Genomic DNA, 11,400 nt, shown 5'->3' with positions numbered 1-11,400 from the left:
TCACTCAGTCCATGACTGGCATCTGACTCCCAGTGCTACTCAGCTGAGCCCACCACTACTCAGGACACAATTCCTAATCGTGTGGAAGTCAGAGTAAGAAACAGTCATGTTCCAAGACAAGGCTGCCCACTCTCACCGCCTCTATTCAACACTGGAAGTCCTCGCCACAGCAATCAGACAAGAAAAAGAAATAAAAGTCATCCAAATTGGAAGGGAAGAGGTAAAGTTGCCATCATATGCAGATGATCTGAATACTACTGGGTGGGCCAAAATGTTCATTCAGCTCTTTCTTTAAGATGGCTCAGTAGTACCTAATTGTCTTTAACTTCATTAAAAACAATTTTGTTAGCCTGTATGTGACAGCTGTCATATCAGCGTGCATTTTAAAAAAGACTTGTATCAAAACTCTTGAATTTCTGTGTAGCCATTTTAATATCAAAGATGGAAGAAAAAGAGCAACATTTTCAGCATATTATGCTTTATTATTTCAAAAAAGGTAAAAACACAACCTAAATGCAAAAAAAGATTTGTGCAGCCTATGGAGAAGGTGCTGTGACGGACCGAACGTGTCAAAAGTGGTTTGCAAAGTCTTGTACTGGAGATTTCTCGCTGGACGATGCTCCGTGGTCGGGTAGACCAGTTGAAGTTGATAGTGATCAAACAGAGAACATTAATTGAGAACAGTCAATATTATACCACACAGGAGATAGCCAACATACTCAAAATATCCAGATCAAGTGTTGAAAATCACTTGCACCAGCTTGGTTATGTTCATCACTTTGATGTTTGCATTCCACATAAGTTAAGCGGAGAAAACCTTCTTGACCGTATTTCCCATGCAATTCTCTACTTAAACATAATGAAAATGTTCCATTTTTAAAACAAATTGTGATGGGTGATTGAAAAGTGGATACTGTACAATAATGTGAAATGGAAGAGATCGTGGGGCAAGAGAAATGAACCATCACCAGCCACACCAAAGGCCAGTCTTCATCCAAAGAAGGTGATGTTGTGTATGTGGATTGGAAGGGAGTCCTCTATTATGAGCTCCTTCCGGAAAACCAAACGATTAATTCCAACAAGTACTGATCCCAATTAGACCAAATGAAAGCAGCACTCATTGAAAAGCGTCTGGAATTAGTGAACAGAAAACGCATAATCTTCCATCAGGATAATGCAAGACCACTAGTTTCTTTGATGACCAGGCAAAAACTATTACAACTTGGCTGGGAAGTTCTGATTCATCCGCCATATTCACCAGACATTGCACCTTTGGATTTCCATTTATTTAGGTCTTTACAAAATTCTCTTAATGGAAAAAATTTCAACTCCCTGGAAGACTGTAAAAGGCACCCGGAACAGTTCTTTGCTCAAAAAGTTTTGTGGGAGCTTCCCTGGTGGCGCAGTGGTTAAGAATCTGCCTGCCAATGCAGGGGACACGGTTCAAGCCCTGGTCCGGGAAGATCCCGTATGCCGCGGAGCAACTAGGCCCGTGCATCACAACTGGTGAGCCTGTGCTCTAGAGCCCAGGAGCCACTACTGAGCCTGCATTCCACAACCACTGAAGCCCACACGCCTAGAGCCCGTGCTCTGCAACAAGAGAAGTCACCACAATGAGAAGCCCGCGCACCACAACAAAGAGTAGCCCCTGCTCGCCGCAACTAGAGAAAGCCCACGTGCAGCAACAAAGACCCAACACAGCCAAAGGTAAATAAATTAAATAAATAAATTTATTTTAAAAAAAAGTTTTGGGAAGATGGAATTATGAAGTTGCCTGAAAAATGGCGGAAGGTAGAACAAAAGAGTGAATACGTTGTTCAATAACGTTCTTGGTGAAAATTAAAAGTGTGTCTTTTATTTTTACTTAAAAGCCAAAGGCACTTTTTCACCAACTGAATATGTAGAAGACCCTAAAGACTCCACACAAAAACGTCTAGAACTGATAATCCTAAAATTCATATGGAACTATAAAATACCCAGAATTGCCAAAGAAATCCTGAGGAAAAAGAACAAAGCACGGGACTTCCCTGGTGGTGCAGTGGTTAAGAATCCGTCTGCCAATGCAGGGGACACAAGTTCCAGCAACGAAGACCCAATGCAGCCAAAAATAAATTAATAAATAAATTTATAAAAAAGAACAAAGCAGGAAGCATAACCGTCCCAGATTTGAGACAATACTATTGGGTTGGCCAAAAAGTTCGTTCGGGTTTTTCTGTAACATCTTACGGAAAAACCTGAACTTTTTGGCCAACTCAATACAAAGCTACAGTAATCAAAACTGTGGTATTGGCACAAAAACCAACATATGAGTCAATGGAACAGAATAGCCCAGAAATAGGCCCACACACCCGTGGTCAATTAATCTTTGACAAAGGAGGCAAGAACATACAATGGTAAAAAAAAAAAAAAAAACACAGTCTCTTCAGCAAGTGGTGTTGGGAAAGTTGGATGCATGTATATCAATGAAGTTAGAACACTCTCACCATAAACAAACTCAAAATGGCTTAAAGTCTTAAACATAAGACATGACACCATAAAACTCATGGAAGGGGGCTTCCCTGGTGGCGCAGCGGCTGAGAATCTGCCTGCCAATGCAGGGGACACGGGCTCGAGCCCTGGTCTGGGAGGATCCCACATGCCGCGGAGCGGCTGGGCCCGTGAGCCACAACTACTGAGCCTGCGCGTCTGGAGCTTGTGCTCCACAACAAGAGAGGCCGCGATAGTGAGAGGCCCGTGCACCGCGATGAAGAGTGGCCCCCACTCACCGCAACTAGAGAAAGCCCACGCACAGAAACGAAGACCCAACACAGCCAAAAAAATAAATAAATAATAATAAAAAAAAAAAACTCATGGAAGAGTACATAGGCAAAACATTGCCTGACAAATCGTACCTGAGGCAGTCAGTCTCCCAAGGAAATAGAAATAAAAACAAAAATAAACAAATGGGACCTAATCAAACTTACAAACTTTTGCACAGCAAAGGAAACCATAAGCAAAACAAAAAGACAATGTACAGAGTGGGAGAAAATGTTTACAAACAACTGACAAGGGCTTAATTTCTAAAATGTACAAACAGCTCATACAACTCAACAACAACAAAAAAAACAACCCAGTTAAAAAGTGGGCAGAAAACCTAAACAGACATTTCTTCAAAGCAGAAATACAAATGGCCAACAGCCACGTGATAAAATGCACAACATCGCCAATTATTAGAGAAATGCAAATCAAAACTACAATGAGGTACCACCTCACACCAGTCAGAATGGCCATAATTAAAAAGTCTACAAATAACAAATACTGGAGACTGTGTGGAGAAAAGGGAACCCTCCTACACTGTTGGTGGGAATGTAAACTGGTACAACCACTATGGAGAACAGCATGGAGATTCCTCAGAAAACTAAACATAGAACTATCATATCCAGGAATCCTACTCCTGGGAATATATACAGACAAAACTCTCATCTAAAAAGATCCACGCACCCCTACGCTCATAGCAGCACTACTCACAATAGCCAGAACATGGAAGCAACCTCAATGTCCATTGACAGACGAATGGATAAAGATGGGGTCTATTTATATACAATGGAATACTATTCTGCCATAAAAAAGAACAAAATAATGCCGTTAGCAGCAGCAATAGATGCAACTAGAGATTATCATACTAAGTGAAGTAAGTCATAAAGAAAAAGACAAATACCATATGATATCACTTATATGTAGCATCTAAAATACGACACAAATGAACCTATTTTTGAAACAGTCTTGGACATAGAGAACAGACTATTGGTTGCCAAGGGGGAGGGGGTTGGGGAGGGATGGAGTGGGAGGTTGAGGTTAGCAGATGGAAGCTTTTATATATAATGTTAATGTTTAATGGATAAACAAGGACCTACTGTATAGCACAGAGAATTATATTCAACATCATATGATAAACCATAATGGAAAAGAATATTTTAGAAAAGAATATATACATATATATATGTATAACTGAATCACATTGCTGCACAGCAGAAATTAACACAACATTGTTAATCAACTATATTTCAATTAAAAACATATATTGTTTTTTAAAAAAGGGGAAAAAAAGGTAATGCTCTTGTTGGAAAAAAAAAAGAAATGGTCATGTAGTCAAGATGAAAGTAAGCGGTCAGGTAGTTTCAATGTACAGGGATGTTTTTTTGGAAAGACCCTCTGTATCACAGGACAACTTGAGTTACACAGTGCAAATCGTTCTGATTGCTAAATCCTCCAAGTAAGTTAGGGTTTCCGGGGAAATCATTGCAAAATGTATAGTTTGCTTTCCCACCTTGCCAAAGGAAGCGCACTTAACTCTGTCATTCTGCCTTTTCTTGCTCTCAGCTGCACTGACCTGGGTGGCGAGCTGCAGCGCCCCTCTCCCTGAGAAGGAGCCTGGAACATGCATTTTTGCCACTTGCCTTTCCAAGAAGCAGGAGTAGCACGTGACCTGCTGGGACCTAAGGGCAGTCTGCCCCTTTTGGAAGTCACATCAGAGGTTGGAATGACCTTTGGGGTCCCCCTCACTCTGGTGACACCATTCTCAGCCATTATCTCCCACCTCTGACTTGTCAGCAGCATTCACACTTACTTTGGATTTTTTCTTTTTTAGTTCGAAGTCTTTATATTTTATGTATTTAAATCTTTCTCTTTATATTATTTCTCCTTACAGCTACCAAAAATCTGATGCTTAGTTCTCTTCAAATTTTCTATTATTTGGAAAATATTTTAGACCACCTAGAATTTGGTGTACTGTGTATAATCTGACATTTTCCAATAAAAAAGCAATGCCTGGAACCCATACTTACGCGTGGAGGAAGATCAGTAACCTTGGCTTAAGGGTCTCCTACACATCAGAGGCCGTTGGACACGAGTGGGCAATCCAACCAGGAGAGCCTGAGAAAGGCTCATGGGTGCCCATTCCAAACAAAACCGTGCCTCCCCTGCCAGTCGATCAGTGAAGGCTATGCTGTGATATGCAGAGCTGTAAAGGGATAGGAAAATGCATTGCCGGTGACAATACAGTCCACCTGTGTCGGGTATGGGGCCACAATAGCGTGACCGTCTCCTCTGGAGGAAGATGGCTGCGCACCAGGACATGGCTGGCAGGTGCCAGGCAGCCCAGAGGCTCCCTGAGGGGCAACGGCGCTCCTGGACGACAGGTCTGGAAGCTTAGTGCGCCGAAGTCCACTCGTGCATAGAGAGGCTGGAGGTGGAGGCCCAGGAGTCGGACTTGCCCGGGGGCAGAGGAAAATCAGAGCAGCGGTGGTGGGGACAGCACTGGGGTCTCATCTCTGGCCCATCTGGATAAGTTTGGGGAACACTTTTAGTTTCATGTGTAAAAGTTCCTGAGCTGAGAAGTGCCAGTGAGATGGTGTGCATTTCAGGGTCCCCAAGATTGCCCTCACCTCTGACACCACTCACAGGTTTCAGGCTCCCAAAGATCACTCTCAAGTTCAATAACTTTCTACATGGACACAAAGAACTCACCTTGAAAGCTGATATAACATGGTTACAGTGTGTTACAGGGAAAAGACACAGATTCAAATCAGCCAAGAGGCTGCATGGGGCAGAATCCAGGGAAAGTTCCAGATGTGGAGCTTCCATTGTCCTCTCCCTGCAGAGTCACAGGCAGCATTACTTTCCTGACACTGGTGTGGGACACAGTGCACGGGTATGGCAACAGGGAAGCTCACCTGAGCCTTGGCATCCAGAGCTCTTACTGGGGCTGGTGACAGCTGGCTGCCTACACGACCAACCTCAGGCTCCAGCCCCTCCAGAGGTCGAGCTGATGCCGTGCAGCCCAAGGACTCCACCATAGGTCATTGTTGGTGTAGACCACCTCGCATGGCCCAAGGCTGCAGGTAAACAAAGATAACTCTTCTCAGGCAGGACATTCCAACCATCCAGGAGCCCAGGACAGAGGCCAGCCCTCTCCTGAGGTGAGGGTAGTCTTTTCTGCAAAGGTGATTAAGAGTGGGTTGGAGGGACTTCCCTGGTGGCGCACTGGTTAAGAATCCGCCTGCCAATGCAGGGGACACTGGTTCTATCCCTGGTCCAGGAAGATCCCACGTGCCGCGGAGCAACTAGGCCTGTGCGCCACAACTACTGAAGCTCGCGTGCCTAGAGCCCGTGCTCCACAAGAGAAGCCACGACAATGAGAAGCCCACGCACCATTATGAAGAGTAGCCCCACTCTCCACAACTAGAGAAAGACCGCACACAGCAATGAAGACCCAACACAGCCAAAAAAAAAGAGTGGGTTGGAGCCCAGACCTGCCTGCAACTACTGTGACCTCAGGCCAATCACTTCCCTTTGTGAGCCTGGGGTTCTGTCACAGGGTCAGTGTGGAATTAAGTCACTGCAGGAAGACCAGCCCAGGCCTCAGTCCGTGTGGTCCACGTGCTGAGTTTGCGGGACTCTGGACAGGTGCAACCACCACGGGGGTTAAGGGGAGCCACTCACCCCCACGAGGAGGCGTCCAAACACTCTACAACCCCAGGGGACCCCGAGACCCACATAGGAAACTGGGACAGGCTGGGGCAGGCGATTCCCCAGGCAAGCATGAGAGGCCTCACGGCCCCCTCCAGCCACTCCAGCCTCTCAAGGAGAGCAGAGAGGCCATTCACCCGGGGGGCACCCATGGACTGGCTCAACCCAAGGACAGGGCTGGGAGAGCCCAGGTCCAGCTCCCAGCAGCCCTGTGGCTCAGATGTGATGTCCTGTCTGGATCTTTGCCCCAAGGGTGTGCACAGGGCCAGGCACAAAACCTAGTACGTGAGCACCAAACATGCACGCTGTGAGCATGACCTCACCTGGCCTCACCATGACCTTCAGGGTGGATGCCATGACCTCTTTCACTCGGGGATGCTTGAGCCTCCCCTAACAGGCCAGGGTCCTCACTGTCTGATTGTCTGAGCCCAACTGCTCATCTGACTGACTGCTAGCTGCCCAGAGCTGTTAACAATTAATATCTAACAAGCAGCCTGTGGTCTGGGATGATATCACCCGCAAACGCAGGCTGACAAATTGGTTCCTGATCTCGTGAGCTGAGGAGACAACAAGACACAGCACAGGAGTGAGCTGACCAGGTGCCCAGGAGCGGCCGCCCAAGACGGCCCAGTGCCAACATCCAGAACCAGTGGGTCCCTCTGCCCGTGCTCCCTCCCCACCCCAAGACGGGCTGGACACTTGGCCCCTGTGAAAATGTGTCACCAGCTCGTGTGACCAGCCCTATTAAGCCAAAACCAAACAGCCAGGAAAACCTGTCAGACTGTGTCCTCTGGTTCTGCATGACGGAAACGACAGCGTACCTTTCTTTTTCCAGGTACGCTTCACCGTTAAATGTTTCTCCAGACTGCACTGCCCCTCCACCCCTCCCTGCCTCTCCAGCCTACCCCCCACCCAGGTCTTTGGGGCTCCCTTCAAGTAGGCCACAGTCCCTCGGGTGCCACTGGCTCAGGGGACATCCACGCCAGTGGAAGGGACCCCCCCCAGAGCAGGGGTTCTTAGACAACCCAACAAAAGATCATCTGGGCTACAAGCAGTGACAGGGTGGAGGGTCCCATTTAAACCCAAACTCAGAAATGCTGTTTCCTGAGTAATCAGTCAGTTAGTGAAGCACTGGCCACGGTCGTGCCCGTTTAATCTGCAAGCAGAGGTTAAAAGCACAACGTCCATGCGGGAAGGTGGAGTGGAAATCAGACTGTGCTCTGCTCAACTTTGCACCCTGACAGGCAGGCAGGCAGAGTTTTCCAGGGATTCAGTGCTGGTGACATTACGTATTGGGCACAACCACTCTGGAAAGCATTTGCATACTTACATCAGTGTCCTTTAAAACGTTTATCCTGTTCCTAGGAATGTGTGCTAAAGACACAATTTAAAAGAAAAAGTTAAAGGCCTGAAGTAGGCACTATGGAATAATATATGTCCAAATGATAAGTTTTATAAAACTAAAATGTTAATTAGGTAGACATTTTGTTACTGTTACAAAGGCAGTTATCAGGGAGTGATGTCCTGGAAGGGGGCAGAGTAGGAAGCTCCAGGACTCTGTCTCTCCACCTAAAGGACCACTGAGCTGGCAGGAACTCTAAAGTAACTATTCTAGAACTCAAGTCTAGTCAGACGCTTGCAGCATCCAGGAGAGAGCTTGACGAAGAGGGTATGGAATTTCCGCAAATTCCAGTGAATCCACAGCTGGCCAGCACCTAGCACACCCATCACCTGGCCCGTGGCACACAGCCACGTGGATGCCGGCCTGCATTTCTGACACAGCTTTGCTGGAGGAAGGACGGGCAATAAGGCCACCATCCTCCGAACACGAGAACTGTGCTCTGGCGGTTGACAGCTGCTTTTGGCCACTGCGGGGCTGGCACAGGTTTCACTGTCATTGTTTTTGTTTTGTTTTGTTTTGTTTTTATAAATTTATTTATTTATTTATTTTTGGCTGCATTGGGTCTTCGTTGCTGCACACTGTCTTTCTCTAGTTGTGGCGAGTGGGGGCTACTCTTTGTTGTGGTGCACGGGTTTCTCATTGCAGTGGCTTCTCTCGTTGGGGAGCATGGGCTCCAGGCGCACGGGCTTCAGCAGTTGTGGCTCACGGGCTCCAGAGCACAGGCTCAGCAGCTGTGATGCACGGGCCCAGCTGCTCCACGGCATGTGGGATCCTCCTGCACCAGGGCTCGAACCCGTGTCCCCTGCGTTGGCAGGCAGACTCCCAACCGCTGTGCCACCAGGGAAGCCCATTGGCTGTCATTGTTTTAAACACTGGTTTCAAATGGGTAAAAGTGGCTTCCGGAGGAATTAAAAAGATACTTGTTTCTTCCCCTTTTGGGAACTAGATATTTAAGGAAATCTTTGTTAGGTCACTGGCTGACCACATGGAAAATTAAACAGAAACTTCAGGGACTACACTTTGAAAAAGTAAGGAAAAGTCACAGGTGGCTCCAACCCTCAACAAGCAAGATGCAGCAACCCCAAGGGGTGGGGGACTTACAATACAGAGTTGGCATCAAATGACGCTCAGGATGTGCCAAGCAGAAACTGTGGGACTGAAATGTACAACACTGAAATGAAAAACTCACTGGAGGGTTCAAGAGCAGATCTGAGCAGCAGAAGGAAGATCAATGAACTTGAAGATAAGACAACTGGTTTTTTGGTTTTTGGGTTTTTTTTCTTTTTTCTGTTGTGGTTGTTTTACCTTGTTGCAGTTGTTTCAACTATATATATATATATATTTTTTTTGTTGTTGTTGTTGTTGTTGTTGTTGTTGTTTTTTGTTTTTGTTTTTTTGTTTTTTTTGCAGTACATGGGCCTCTCACTGTTGTGGCCTCTCCCATTGTGGAGCACAGTCTCCGGACGCGCAGGCTCAGCGGCCATGGCTCACGGGCCCAGCCACTCCGCAGCATGTGGGATCTTCCCAGACCGGGGCGCAAACCTGTGTCCCCTGCATCGGCAGGCAGACTCTCAACCACTGCACCACCAGGGAAGCCCTCAACTATATTTTTATTTTCCCTAATTCTATCTTTCTAATTTTATTTTATTTTTTATTCTTTGTTATTGTACTGCTCCTTTTTTTCTTTTCTTTTCTTTTTTGCCGTGCCATGCAGCTTGCGGGATCTTGGTGCCCAGGTCGGGCCCAAGCTCCTGTGGTGGGAGCTCCGAGTCCAAACTGCTGGACTAACAGAGAATCTCAGACCCCAGGGAATATCAATCAGAGTGAGGCCTCCCGGAGGTCTTCATCTCGGTACCAAGACCTGGCTCTACCCAACTGCCTGCAAACTCCAGGGCTGGATGCCTCAGGCCAAACAACAAGTAAGACAGGAACACAGCCCCATCCATCAAAAAGAAAAAAAGAAACGACAAAAAAATATGTTACAGACGAAGGAGAAAGGTAAAAACCTACAAGACCAAATAAATGAAAACGAAATAGGCAACCTACCTGCAAAATAATTCAGAGTAATGATAGTAAAGATGATCCAAAATAACGGGAATAGAATGGAGAAAATACAAGAAACGTTTAACAAGGATCTACAAGAACTAAAGAGCAAACAAACAGTGATGAACAACACAATTGCTGAAATTATAAATACTCTAGAAGGGGCTTCCCTGGTGGCGCAGTGGTTGAGAATCTGGCTGCCAGTGCAGGGGACAGGGGTTTGAGCCCTGGTCCGGGAAGATTCCACATGCCTCAGAGCAACTAAGCCTGTGTGCCACAACTACTGAGCCTGTGCTCTAGAGCCCGTGAGCCACAACTACTGAGCCCGTGTGCCACAACTACTGAACCCCGCACGCCTAGAGCCCATGCTCCATGAGAAAAGCCACTGCAGTGAGAAGCGCCGCACACTGCAACGAGATTAGCCCCCGCTCACCGCAACTAGAGAAAGCCTGTGTGCAGCAACGAAAACCCAACACAGCCAAAAGTAAAATTAAATAAATATATTACAAAAAATACATTAAAGGGCTTCCCTGGTGGCGCAGTGGTTGAGAGTCCGCCTGCCGATGCAGGGGACACAGGTTCGTGACCCGGTCCAGGAAGATCCCACATGCCGTGGAGCAGCTGGGCCCATGAGCCATGGCCGCTAAGCCTGCGCGTCCGGAGCCTGTGCTCCACAATGTGAGAGGCCACAACAGTGAGAGGCCCGCGTACCACAAACAAAACAAAAACAAACAAAACAAAAACAAACAAAATATATATATATATATATTTTAAAAAATATTCCAGAAGGAATCAATAGGAGAATAACTAAGGCAGAAGACTGGATAAGTGAGCTGAAAGATAAAAGGGTGGAAATAACTGCCGGGGAGCAAAATAAAGAAAAAAAGAATGAAAACAATTGAAGACATCTCAGAGACCCCAGGGACAACATTAAACTCAACAACATTTTAACTATAGGGGTCCCAGAAGAAGAGGAGAAAAAGAAAGGGTCTGAGAAAATCTTTGAAGAGATTATAGTTGAAAACTTCCCTAATATGGGAAAGGAAATAGTCAATCAAGTCCAGGAAGTGCAGAGAGTCCCATACAGGATAAACCCAAAGAGACACACGCCGAGACGCATATTAATCAAACTATCAAAAATTAAATACAGGGGCTTTCCTGGTGGCGCAGCAGTTGGGAGTTCACCTGCCGATGCAGGGGACACGGGTTCATGCCCCGGTCCAGGAGGATCCCACATGCCACAGAGAGGCTGGTCCCATGAGCCATGGCCGCTGAGCCTGCACATCCGGAGCCTGTGCTCCGCAACGGGAGAGGCCGCAATGGTGAGAGGCCCGTGTACTGCAAAAAAACAATAAAACAAATAAATAAATAAATACAAAGAAAAAATATTAAAAGTAGCAAGGGAAAAGCAACAAATAACATACAAGGGAATCCCCATAAGGTTAACA

The 11,400-nt window shown here is 46.4% G+C and overlaps 1 long non-coding RNA gene across 1 annotated transcript; it reads right to left on the bottom strand.

Moving 5' to 3' along the window:
• Window positions 1-4,063: 4,063 nt before the first annotated feature.
• On the bottom strand, window positions 4,064-11,182 carry LOC116742372. Its single transcript, XR_004346449.1, has 2 exons — window positions 11,138-11,182; window positions 4,064-5,873 (listed from the first exon to the last, which is right to left on the bottom strand). It is a non-coding gene; the product is annotated as an uncharacterized LOC116742372 (long non-coding RNA).
• Window positions 11,183-11,400: the final 218 nt, after the last annotated feature.

Source organism: Phocoena sinus, chromosome 17, assembly GCF_008692025.1.
Source record: "Phocoena sinus isolate mPhoSin1 chromosome 17, mPhoSin1.pri, whole genome shotgun sequence".
In the NCBI taxonomy this organism is placed as follows: domain Eukaryota; kingdom Metazoa; phylum Chordata; class Mammalia; order Artiodactyla; family Phocoenidae; genus Phocoena; species Phocoena sinus.
This window is presented reverse-complemented; position numbering and strand designations above follow the sequence as displayed.